The sequence below is a fragment of the Mirounga leonina genome, unplaced genomic scaffold (genome assembly GCF_011800145.1).
Source record: "Mirounga leonina isolate KUSES-001 unplaced genomic scaffold, KU_Mleo_1.0 Mir_260, whole genome shotgun sequence".
Taxonomy (NCBI): Eukaryota; Metazoa; Chordata; class Mammalia; order Carnivora; family Phocidae; genus Mirounga; species Mirounga leonina.
The window spans coordinates 4,169,186-4,182,274 of record NW_023270642.1 but is presented as its reverse complement, the minus strand read 5'-3'; positions in this window follow the sequence as shown (position 1 = coordinate 4,182,274).

Below are 13,089 nucleotides of genomic sequence, written 5' to 3'. Positions count from 1 at the left end.
GATCTTTAACCTCCATGTGTTTGAGGACTTTCCAAATTTTGTTTTGTGGTTGACTCCAGGTTTCATAGCATTGTGTTCTGAAAATATGCATGGTATGATCTTATTGTCTTTGTACCTGTTGAGTTCTGATTTTTGACCCAATATATGATCTATTCTGGAGAGTGTTCCATGTGCCCTTGAAAAGAATGTGTACTCTGCTACTTTAGGATGAAATGTTCTGGATGTATCTGTGAAGTCCAACTGGTCCAGTGTGTCATTCAAAACTCTTGTTTCCTTGTTGATCTTCTGCTTAGATGATCTGTTCATTGCTGTGAGTCAGGTGTTAATGTCCCCTACTATTATGATCCTAGCCACTAGACCACCAGGGAGCTGTCCCCTACTATTATTGTAGTATTACCAATGTGTTTCTTTATGTTTATTATTATTTGATTTATATATTTGGGTGTTCTCAAGACGAGGGCATAGATATTCATAATTGTTAGATTTTATTGATAGATTGGCCTCTGAATTATGATATAATGCAGTTCTTCATCTCTTGTTACAGTCCTTGTTTTAAAATCTAGTTTATCTGATATAAGTATAGCTAGTCTGGCTTACTTTTGACATCCATTTGCATGATATATCATTCTCTGGTTCTTTTTTCTCTTACTTTCAATCTGCAGGTGTCTTTAGGTCTAAAATGAATCTCTTGTAGGTGGCACAAATATGGATTTTATTGTTTTTTTTTTTAATCTATTCTGATACTCTGTGTCTTTTGATTGGAACATTTAGTCCATTTACATTCAGAGAGATTATTGAAAGATACAAATTTAGTGTCATATTATCTGTACATTTATTGTTTCTGGTGATGGTGTCTGGTCTTTCCCCACTCACAGAGTTCCCCTTAATATTTCTTGCAGGGCTGGTTTAGTTGTCACAGACTTCTTTAGTATTTGTTTGTCTGGGTAACTCTTTATCTCTCCTTCTATTCTGAATGACAGCCTTGGTGGGTAAAGAATTCTTGGTTGCATATTTTTCCCATTCACTTCATTGAATATATTCTGCCACTTTCTTTGGTCTGTCAAGTTTCCATGGACAGATCTGCAAATCTGATCTCTCTTCCCTTTTTGGTGAAGGGCTTTATTTCCTTTGCTGCTATCAGAATTTTTTTCTTGTCTTGTGTATTTTGTGAATTTGACTATGATATGCCTTAGTGATGGTCAGTTGTTGTTGAATTTAATAGGCGTTCTCTGTGCTTCTTGGATTTTGATACCTGTATCCTTTCCCAGATTAGGGAAGTTTTCAGCTATAATTTGCTTGAATAAACCTTCTGTCCTTTTTTCTCTTTCATCTTCTGGGACTCCTATGATATGAATGTTATTCCATTTTAATAAGTCACTGAGTTCCCTAAGTCTACCTTCATGATCCATTATCTTTGTTTCACTCTTCTTTCTGCTTCATTATTTTCCCTAATTTTAATCTATCACTGATTCATTCCTCTGTTCATCAATCCTTGTTTTTATTATCTCCATTTATGTTTACATATTGGGTGTAGCATTTTTAATTTTGGCCCAACTACATTTTAGTTCTTTTATCACTGCAGTAAGGGATCCTCTAGTGTCTTCTATGGTTTTTTCCAGTTCAGCTAGTATCCTTATAATTATTGTTCTAAATTCTAGTTCAGATATTTTACTTATATCTGCATTGATTAAATCTCTGGCTGTCATTTCTTCCTGTTCTTTCTTTATAGTGAATTCTTCAGTCTTGTCATTTTGGAGGGGGGGAAAAAAGAAAGGGAAAAAAATAAAAATATATATAATAAAAATAAAAATACACAGAAATTAAAAAAAAAACAAAAATTAAAAATATATGAGTTAAATAAAATACATATAGGAATCTAGCTCCTAAGTGTGTTTTAGTCTGCTTGTTACCAGAAACTTCCATAGGTTGTTTTTCTGGTTTGTACATGTTTAGCTTCATTCTCCAAGACTTCTGATAGATTTCGTGGGTATTTAGAATGATTTGTTATTTATCTAGCTGTGTTCTAGTGAGGAGGAGGCTTAGGGTTGCCCTACTCCTCCGTCATCTTACTTCTCCCCCTCCCTCTTTTATTTCTTATATTGGTCATTTGTGTCTTCTCTCATTTTATTTTTCCCCAATTAGGTTGGCTAAATTTTTACTAATTTTATTGATTTTTTTTCAGAGATCCAGATTTTTATTTCACTGGTTTTGTTTTTTATCTTTTGAAAATTTAATTGATTTAAATTTAATCGATTGGTGACCGTATTTCTGTTCTTGGCTTATTTTAGTTTTAATTAGTTCCTCTTTATTAGTTGCTTTAAGTGGAAACTTCCCTTACTCATTGAAGACCTTTCATATTGTATAGTAAAAACATCAAACCATAAATTTCTCTCTAAAGAGTGCTTTACCTACATTTAATAAAGTTTATCATGTATTTTCAGTGTCATTCTGAACAAAATAGGGTTTTAAAACAATTTTTCTTGAGATATACTGTTGGAACCACAGGTTATATAGAAATATATTATTTAAATTTTACATATTTGGTGATATTCCAGATATCTTTCTGATTTTGACTTCTAGTTTAATTCCACTATGCTCAGAGAACAGTCTTTGTAGACATTTAACTATCCCTTATAGCAACTAAAAATTTTTAAAAATCTACATTTATTCTTTTTTTTTTAAAGATTTTGTTTATTTATTTGAGAGAGAGAGTGAGAGAGAGAGAGCACAAGAGGGGGGAGTGAGAGAGGGAGAAGCAGACTCCTCACTAAGCAGGGAGCCCAATGCGGGACTCGATCCCAGGACTCCAGGATCATGACCTGAGCCGAAGGCAGTCACTTAACCAACTGAGCCACCCACATGCCCTACGTTTATTCTTTTTTTTTTTTTTTAAGATTTTTATTCATTTATTTGTCAGAGAGAGAGCACAAGCAGGGAGAGCAGCAGAGGGAGAGGGAGAAGCAGGCTCCTCACTGAGCAAGGAGCCCAATGTGGGACTCGATCCCAGGACCCTGGTATCATGACCTGAGCCAAAGGCAGATGCTTAACAACTGAGCCACCCAGGTGTCCCAACCTACGTTTATTTTAATTATCATTTTATATCTAAGCTTCTGCCTGATAAAATATAGCTTCTCCTATAGAAATTCTTGTCTGTATATATAATTTCTGCTGTCAACAAATTCTCTTTTTTTTGTTTGTATAAGAAAATCAATATCTCTTCCTCATTTATTTGGTAATTAAATTTTAATTTTGATACAACTGTGGATTCACATGCATTTTTAAGGAATAACATGAAAAAATTCCTTTATCCAGTTCTCCCACTAGTGATGTCTTGCACAACTATAATATAATATTACAGTCAGAAGATTGACATTCATACAGTCAAAATATAAAACACTTCCATCCAACCACCAGAAGTGATAATGTTGAACTTTTACAGCAGCACCCACATCCTGTATGGCCCCATGACCACTGTAATCTATGGAAACCACTACTTTAGTCTTAACTTCTCTATTTTTTAAAATCAAGAGTGTAATATAAATGGAATCATACAGCATGTAAACTTTTTGGACTGAGTTTTTTCATTCATTATAATTTACTGGAAATATATATATATATTTTTGGTTTATCAATAGCTAATTCATTTTTATTGCTGAATAGTATTCCATAATATGGAATGGTTAAATCAACTATGGAAGTTAATTAACCATTAGTTTATTGCAGGACATCTGGGTTGTTTCTACGTTTGGGCTATTATAAAAAAAAAAAACCCACTATAATTATTAGTGTATAGGTTTTCTGTGTAAGCATACATCCTGATTTCTCTGGAGCGAATGCCCAGGGTCATATGATAGCTGTATTTTTTTTTTTTTTAAGACAGGTCAAATTACCTTCCGAAGTGGTTATACATTTTAAATCCCACAAGAAAAAAAAATTTTAATGTATTTGACAGAGAGAGAGACAGCGAGAGAGGGAACACAAGCAGGGGGAGTGGGAGAGAGAGAAGCAGGCTTCCCACTGAGCAGGGAGCCTGATATGGGGCTCAATCCCAGGACCCTGGGACCATGACCTGAGTTGAAGGCAGACACTTAACAACTGAGCCACCCAGGCACCCCTAAATCCCACAAGAAATTTATGAGTGATCCAGTTTACCCACATTCTCACCAGCAATTACTGTTCTCACGTTTTTTGTTTTTTGTTTTTTGTTTTTGTCCTGGCTATCCATATAGGTATGCAGTGGTAGCTCATTGTGTGTTTAATTTGCATTCCCCTTATGGCTAATGATGTTGAAAACATTTTCATCTGTATATCCTTATCAGTGAAATATCTCTTCACATCTTTTTGTTCATGCCCTAATTGGATTTTTAAAACCTGTTGAATGTTGAGAATACTTAATTTTATTTTTATTTTTTGAGAGAGAGAGGGTGTGTGTAAGTGTGTGCACAAGCAAGGGGGGAGGGACCAAGGGAGAGGGAGAGAAAGAATCTTAAGCTGACTCCATGCCTGGTGCAGAACCCCATGGGGGGCTCAATCTCATGACTCTGAGATCATGACCTGAACTGAAATCAAGATCTGGACATTTACTGACTGAGGCACCCAGGTACCCTGAGAATTCTTTATGTATTCTAAACAATAGCTCTTTCCCAAGTTATTGATTGTTTCCCAGATATGGGGTTAGTAAATATTTTTCTCATTCTGTAGCTTTGTTATCCATCCTTTTCACATGTTCTTTCTTAGAACAAAATATTTTAATTTTGATGAAGTCCAGTTTATCAATTTTTCTTTTTATTGATTATGGTTTTGTGGTGTCAAGTCTGAAACTCCATGTTTATCCCTATATACTAAAGGTTTCCTCTTCTTTTTTTAATGAATACTTGTATAATTTAACATTTATATTTTAAATTAATTTTTGTATAATATATGAAACCTAGATTAGAGTCTCTTAAAAAAATTACCTGTGCATATCCAAATTCTCCAGGACTATTTGTTCAAAAGGCTATCTACTCTTACTATTTTTCTTCTAAATAGCTTTTGTACTTGTGGTTCTATTTCTGGATTCTCTTCTCTATTCTTTTTTTTTTTTTAAAGATTTTATTTATTCATTTGACAGAGAGACAGATAGCAAGAGCAGGAACACAAGCAGGGGGAGTGGGAGAGGGAGAAGCAGGCTTCCCGTGGAGCTGGGAGCCCCATGTGGAGCTCGATCCCAGACCCTGGGATCATGACCTGAGCCAAAGGCAGATGCTTAATGACTGAGCCACCCAGGCGCCCCTCTTCTCTATTCTTTTATGCTGATCTATATGTCAATCATTTTGCCAAAACCACATTCATTACAGTAGTTATTTAATGTCTTGAAATTGAGCAGACTAAGTTTTCACACCTTATTTTTTTTATCAGAATTGTTTCAGCTGTAATAGTTCTTTCACCTGTTGATATAACTTTTAGAATGATCTTGTCTATATCTAAAGTAAAATATTTCTGTAGTTTTGACAGGAATTGTTTTAAGTCTATATAACAATTTTGAGGGAATTGATATTTTTACTATGTTGATCTTACAATGCGGAAACATAGTATATCTCTGTATTTAGACTGTTTTTGGTTTCTTTCATCAATATCTTTCAGGTTTTAGCACACAAGTCTTGTGTCTATTTTATTAGATTTATTCTTAAGTAAACCACTTTCGTGAAGTTGTAAATAGTATTCTATTTTAAATTTCAATATCCATTGCTAGTATGTAGAAGTACAATTTATTTCTACAGGTTTATCTAATACTATGTTGAACAATAGTGGCGAGAGTGGGCATCCTTGTAGTCTTCCTGATCTTAAGGGAAAGGCTCTCAGCTTTTCCCAATTGAGGATGATATTCACTGTGGGTTTCTCATAGATGGATTTTATGAACTTGAGGAATGTTCCCTCTATCCCTATACTCTGAAGAGTTTTAATCAGGAAAGGATGTTGTATTCTGTCAAATGCTTTTTCTGCATCAATTTTTTTTTTTTTTAGAATGAGAGACAGAGAGCATGAGAGGGAAGAGGGCAGAGGGAGAAGCAGACCCCCGCTGAGCAGGGAGCCCAATGTGGGACTCGATCCCGGGACTCCAGGATCATGACCTGAGCCGAGGGCAGTCGCTTAACCAACTGAGCCACCCAGGTGCCCTCTGCATCAATTGAGAGGGTCATATGGTTCTTCCTCCTCCTCTTATTAATGTGTTCTATCACATCAATTGATTTGAGAATGTTGAACCACCCTTGCATCCCAGGGATAAATCCCACTTGGTCGTGGTGGATGATCCTTTTAATGTATTGTTGGATCCTATTAGCTAGGATTTTGTTAAGGATTTTGGAATCCATATTCATCAGGGATATCGGTCTGAAATTCTCCTTTTGATGGGGTCTTTGCTTGGTTTAGAGATTAAGGTAATGTTGGCCTCATAGAATGAGTCTGGAAACTTTCTTTCGTTTCTGTTTTTTGAAACAACTTCAGAAGAATAGGTATTATTTCTTATTTGAGTGTTTGGTAGAATTCCCCAGGGAATCCATCAGGCCCTGGACTCTTGTTTTTTGGGAGGTTTTTGATCACTGCTTGAATCTCATTACTGGTTATTGTCCTCTTCAGGTTGTCAATTTCTTCCTGTTTCAGTCTTGGCAGCTTATAGGTTTCCAGGAAGGCCTCCATTTCATCCAGATTGCTTAATTTATTGGCATACAGTTTTTGATAATAATTTCTAATAATTGTTTCTATTTCCTTAGTGTTAGTCATGATCTCTCCTTTTCATTCATAATTTTATTAATTTGGGTCCTTTCTCTTTTCTTTTGGATAAGTCTGGCCAGTGGTTTATCGATCTTATTAATTCTTTCAAAGAACCAACTTCTAGTTTCTTTGATCTGATCTACCGTGTTTCTGGTTTCTAATCCATGGATTTCTGCTCTAATTTTAATTATATCTCTTCTAATGTGTGGCTTAGGCATTGTTTGTTGCTTTTTCTCTAGTTCTTTAAGGTGTAGAGTTAGTTGGTGAATTTGGGATTTTTCTATTTTTTTTGAGTGAGGCTTGGATGGCTATGTATTTCTCCCTTAGGACCACCTTTGCAGTATCCCATAGGTTTTGGACTAATGTGTTTTCATTCTCATTGATTTTCATGAATTGTTAAAGTTCTTCTTTGATTTCCTGGTTGACCCAAACTTTCTTGAGCAGAGTGGTCTTTAGCTTCCAAGTGTTTGAATTTCTGCTAATTTTTTCCTGTGATTGAGTTCCACTTTCAAAGCACTGTGGTCTGGGAATATGCAGAGAATAATCTCAATCTTTTGGTATCGGGTGAGACCTGATTTGTGACCCAGTATGTGGTCTATTCTGGAGAAAATTCCATGTGCACTTGAGAACAATGAGTATTCTGTTGTTTTAGGGTGGAATGTTCTGTGTATATCAATGAGGTCCATCTGGTCCAGTGTGTCATTCAAAGCTCTTGTTTCCTTGTTGATTTTCTGCTTAGATGATCTGTCCATTGCTGAGAGTGGAGTATTGAGGTCTCCCACAATTAATGTGTTGTTATCAATATGACTCTTTATTTTGGTTAACAGTTGGCTTACATAGATGGCTGCTCCCATGTTGGGGGCATAGATATTTACAATTGTTAGATCTTCTTGTTGGATAGACCCTTTAAGAATGATATAATGTCCTTCTGTGTCTCTAATTACAGACTTTAGTTTAAAATCTAATTTGTCTGATGTAAGAATTGTTACCCCAGCTTTCTTTTGAGGTCCGTTGGCATGGAAGATGGATCTCCATCCCTTCACTTTCAGTCTGGATGTATCTTTAGGTTCAAAATGAATCTCTTGTAAGCAGCATATGGATGGGTCCTGTCCTTTTATCTAATCTGCAACCCTGTGCCGTTTTATGGGAGCATTTAGGCCATTCACATTGAGAATGATTATTGAAAGATATGAATTAGTTTTCATCATGTTGCCTGTGAAGACGTTGTTTTTACAGATTGTCCCTGTAAATTTCTGTTGTATATCACTCTTGGGGTCTTTCTCCTTTTATAGAACCCCCCTTAATATTTCTTGCAGGGCCAGCTTAGTGGTCACATATTTTTTCAGTTTCTGCCAGTCGTGGAAGCTCTGCATCTCTCCATCCATTCTAAATGAAAGCCTTGCCGGATAAAGTATTCTTGGCTGTATGTTCTTCTCATTTAGTACCCTGCATATGTCTTGCCAGCCCTTTCTGGCTTGCCAGGTCTCTGTGGATGGGTCTGATGTTATTCTGATGTTCCTCCCTCTGTATGTAAGAAATCTCTTCCCGCTAACTGCCCTTTAGATGGTTTGCTTGGTTCTAAGATTTGCAAGGTTTACTATTACATGCCAGGGTGTTGGCCTGTTTTCCTTGATCTTGGGAGGGGTCCTCTCTGCCTCTAGGACACGAATGTTTGTTTTGTCCCCCAGATTAGGGAAGTTCTCAGCTACGATTTGCTCAAATACATCTTCTAGTCTTCTCTCTCTCTCCACTCCCTCCTGGATTCCAATAATTCTGACATTGGAATGCTTCATGGTGTCACTTATTTCTCTGATTCGATTTTCATGGATTCTGAGTTGTTTTTCCCTGGACTCCTCTTTTCTCTTTTTATCTATTATATTGTCTTCCAGGTCGCTTATTCGTTCTTCTGCCTCAGTTACCCTAGCTGTTAGATTATCTAGATTGGATTGGATCTCATTGATAGCATTTTTAAGTTCTGCCAATTCACCTTTCATTTCTGCCCTTAAAGACTCTATGTTGCCATTAATTGATTTCTCCATTCTAGCCATTGTCTTCACAATTGCTAGCCTGATTCCATCTCCGACATCTTGGTTATATCTGCATCCATTTGTAAATCTGCAGTGTAAGTCATAATCTCTGAGTCTTTTCTATATTGGGGGCTCCTCCTCCTAGTCATTTTGTTGATTTGTGTTTGAGGGAATGTATAGAGTCCAAATTATTGACCAGAACCCAAGCAAGATGCGCCTGTTTTCTTGGGGCCTAGGGTTGCTGGCCTCTTGTTTTCCCAGCCTGTCTTCTGTGGGAGAGGTCTGCTGCGCTATTACTCAGTCAACCCTGTTTGGGCGGAGTTGCCCTGCCCCCCTGTGGCAGTGAATGGACTCAGCGGGAATCAGTTTTGGGGGCTTTTGTTCTTTGGCGGCTTTCCCTGGCAGCTTTCTGCATCTCTTCTGCAAGTCAGAGCAGATTGCAGTTTGTTCTTCAGTGAGCTCTCCAGGCCACACCGTCTCCATTTCTGTCCGTGCTGCTATAAACTGCAGCATCCTGAGTTGTGTGCCCCTCCGCAGTGCTCCCAGTCCTGCCTCCAGTTCGGGGCACGTCTCTGCCCTTTGTGCTTCTAAAACCGCAAGCTGCACTCAGTTCGCACGATCCCACCACTCTGGGTTTCCACCCCGGGCCTGCCCTAAAGTCCTTTCCCCGCCAGTCTGCGAGTCTGTGCCCGTCCCCAGTGCATGAAGCTGTCACTCACCAGCGGTGTAGGATCCCCACAGCTAGGTACCCTCCACTGCCGTTTATCTTCCAATATCTGCCCGCGGAATCACGGCTCCCCACTTTGTACCTCAAAACCAACCACCTGCGATATTCTGTTTGTAGAGATCCAGATCTTCTTACATCTCAGGCTGGTTTCATGGGTGCTCAGAGTGATTTGGTAGATATCCAGCTCAATTCCGGGGGCCAGTTGAAATAGGGTCCCCTACTCCTCTGCCATCTTTCCCCCACTCCCGAGCATGTCAATTTTTCTTCTTTAAACTGTTATGATGGTGAAGTACATTGATTGATTTTTCAAATATTGAACCGGTCTTGCATTCCTAGAATCAACTATCCTTGTTTATGATGTATTTTTATATATTGTTGTATTTGATTTGATAATATTTTAAGGATTTTTACATCTATATTTATGAGTTATGTTATTCTAAATTTTCTTGATATTTTTCTTTGTGTGTATGTGTGTGTGTGTGCTGTCTTTGTCTGATTTAGGTATCAGGTTATTACTAACTTTGTAAAGTGCAGTAGGAAGTGTTTCCTTCTCTTCAATTTTTAGTAGGATAGTTTGTGTATAATTGGGGTTAATGTTTTTTAAAAATTTTTATTCAAGTTCTAGTTAATATATAGTGAATATTAGTTTCAGGTATACAATATAGTGATTCATTACGACCATACAAACCCTGGTGCTCATCACAACAAATACAGTCCTTAATCCCCATCACCTATTTTACCCACTTCCCTGAACCTCCCCTCAGATAACTCTCATTTCATTCTCTATAGTAAGAGTCTGTTTCTTGCTTTGCCTCTCTCTTTCTTTCCCTCTCTTTGCTCATTTACTTTGTTTCTTAAATTACACATATGAGTGAAATCATATAGTATTTGACTTTCTCTGATTGACTTATTTTACTTAGCATTATACTCTCTAGCTCCATCTATGTTGTTGCAAATGGCAAGATTTCATTCTTTTTTATGGCTGAATAATATATATTTTATATATATGATATATATATATATCATATATATATCACATTTTCTTTATCCATTCATCAGCCAATGGACACTTGGACTTTTTCCATTATTTAGCTATGGTAAATAATGCTGCTATAAACATATAAACATCAGGGTGCATATATCCTTTTGAATTAATATTTTGTATTCTTTGGGTAAATCCTCAGTAGTACAATTGTTGGATTGTAGGGTAGTTCTATTTTTAACTTTTTGAGGAACCTTCATACTGTTCCACAGTGGTTGAACTAGTTTGCAAAACTGAAATAGGAAGAAATAGAAAACTTGAATAGACCAATAACCAGTGGGAAAAAATGAATCAGTAAACAAAAAACTCCCAAAAACAAAAGTCCAGGGCCAGACAGCTTCATAGGCAAATTCTACCAAATATTTAAAGAGTTAATACCTATTCTTATCAAATAATTCAAAAAATAGCAAAGGAAGGAAAACTTTCAAATTCACTTTATGAAGCCGGTATTACCCTGATACCAAAACCAGATAAGGTCTCCTCTGAAAAGGAGAACTACAGACCAATAACCTTGATGAATAGAGATGAAAATTTTCTCAATAAAATACTAGCAAACCAAATACAATACATGAAAAGAATCATTCATTACCATCAGATGGGATTTATTCCTGTGTAGCAATGATGGTTCAATATTTGCAAATTAATCAATGTGATATACCACATTAATAAAAGAAAAGATAAGAATCATATGATCATTTCAATAGATACAGAAAAAGCATTTGACAAAGTGCAACATTCCTTCATGATAAAAACCCTCAACAGGGGTGCCTGGGTGGCTCAGTCGTTAAGTGTCTGCCTTCGGCTCAGGTCATGATCCCAGGGTCCTGGGGTTGAGCCCCACATCGGGCTCCCTGCTCAGCCAGGAGCCTGCTTCTCCCTCTCCCACTCCCCTTGCTTGTGTTCCCTCTCTCACTGTGTCTCTCTGTCAAATAAACAAATAAAATCTTAAAAAAAAAAAAACCCTCAACAAAGCAAGTTTAGAGAGAGGATAACTCAAAATAATAAAAGTCATCAACAAAAAACCCACAGCTAATATCATCCTCAATGGGGGAAAACTTAGAGCTTTTCCTCTACAGTCGAGGCCAACACAGGGATATTCACTCTCACCAATTTTATTTAGCAGAGTACTGAAAGCCCTTGCCACAGCAATCTGAAAAGGAAAAGAAAGAAAATGATTCATACTGGCATGGAAGAAGTCAAACTTTCACTATTTGCAGATGACATGATGCTCTATGTAGAAAACATGGAAGAATCCACCAAAAAAACATCTGGAACTGCTAAATTAATTAAATAAATTGCACCATACAAAATCAATTCCAGAAATCTGTTGTATTTCTATACACAAATAATGAAAGAGCAAAAAGAGAAATTAAGGGGTTAATCTTTGTAAAAATTTGTTAGTTGATAAACTCCTGGCCAGACTTATCAAAAAGGAAAGAGAAATGACCCAAATAAATAAGATCATGAATGAAAGAGGAGACATCACAACCAACACAAAAGAAAGACAAACAATTATAAGAACATATTATGAGCAACTATATGCCAGCAAATTAGATAATCTGGAAGAAATGGATGCATTCCTAGAGATGTCTCAAACACCAAAACTGAACCAGGAAGAAAGAGAAAACCTGAACAGACCGATAACCACTAAGGAAATTGAAGCAGTCATCAAAAATCTCCCAACAAACAAGAGCCCAGGGCCAGATGGCTTCCCAGGAGAATTCTACCAAACATTTCAAGAAGAATTAATACTTATTCTACTGAAACTGTTCCAAAAAATAGAAATGGAAGGAAAACTTCCAAACTCGTTTTATGAGGGCACCATTATCTTGATCCCCAAACCAGACAAAGACCCCATCAAAAAGGAGAATTACAGACCAATATCCCTGATGAACATGGATGCAAAAATTCTCACCAAAATACTAGCCAATAGGATCCAATAGTACATTAAAAGGATTATTTACCACGACCAAGTGGGATTTATCCCTGGGCTGCAAGGTTCGTTCAACATCTGCAAATCAATCAATGTGATACAATACATTAATAAAAGAAAGAACAAGAACCATATGATCCTCTCAATAGATGCAGAAAAAGCGTTTGACAAAGTACAGCATCCTTTCTTGATCAAAACTCTTCAGAGTATAGGGATAGAGGGTACATACCTCAAGATCATAAAAACCATCTATGAAAAACCCACAATGAATATCATTCTCAATGGGGAAAAACTGAGAGCTTTCTCCTGAAGGTCAGGAACATGGCAGGGATGTCCACTATCACCACTGCTATTCAACATAGTAGTAGCAGTCCTAGCCACAGCCATCAGACAACAACAACAAAAAAATAAAAGGCATCCAAAACAGCAAAGAAGAAGTCAAACTCTCACTGTTTGAAGATGATATGATACTTTATGTGGAAAACCCAAAAGACTCACCTCCAAAACTGCTAGAACTCATACAGGAATTCAGTAAAGTGGCAGGATATAAAATCAACGCACAGAAATCAGTGGCATTCCTATACACCCACAACAAGACAGAAGAAAGACA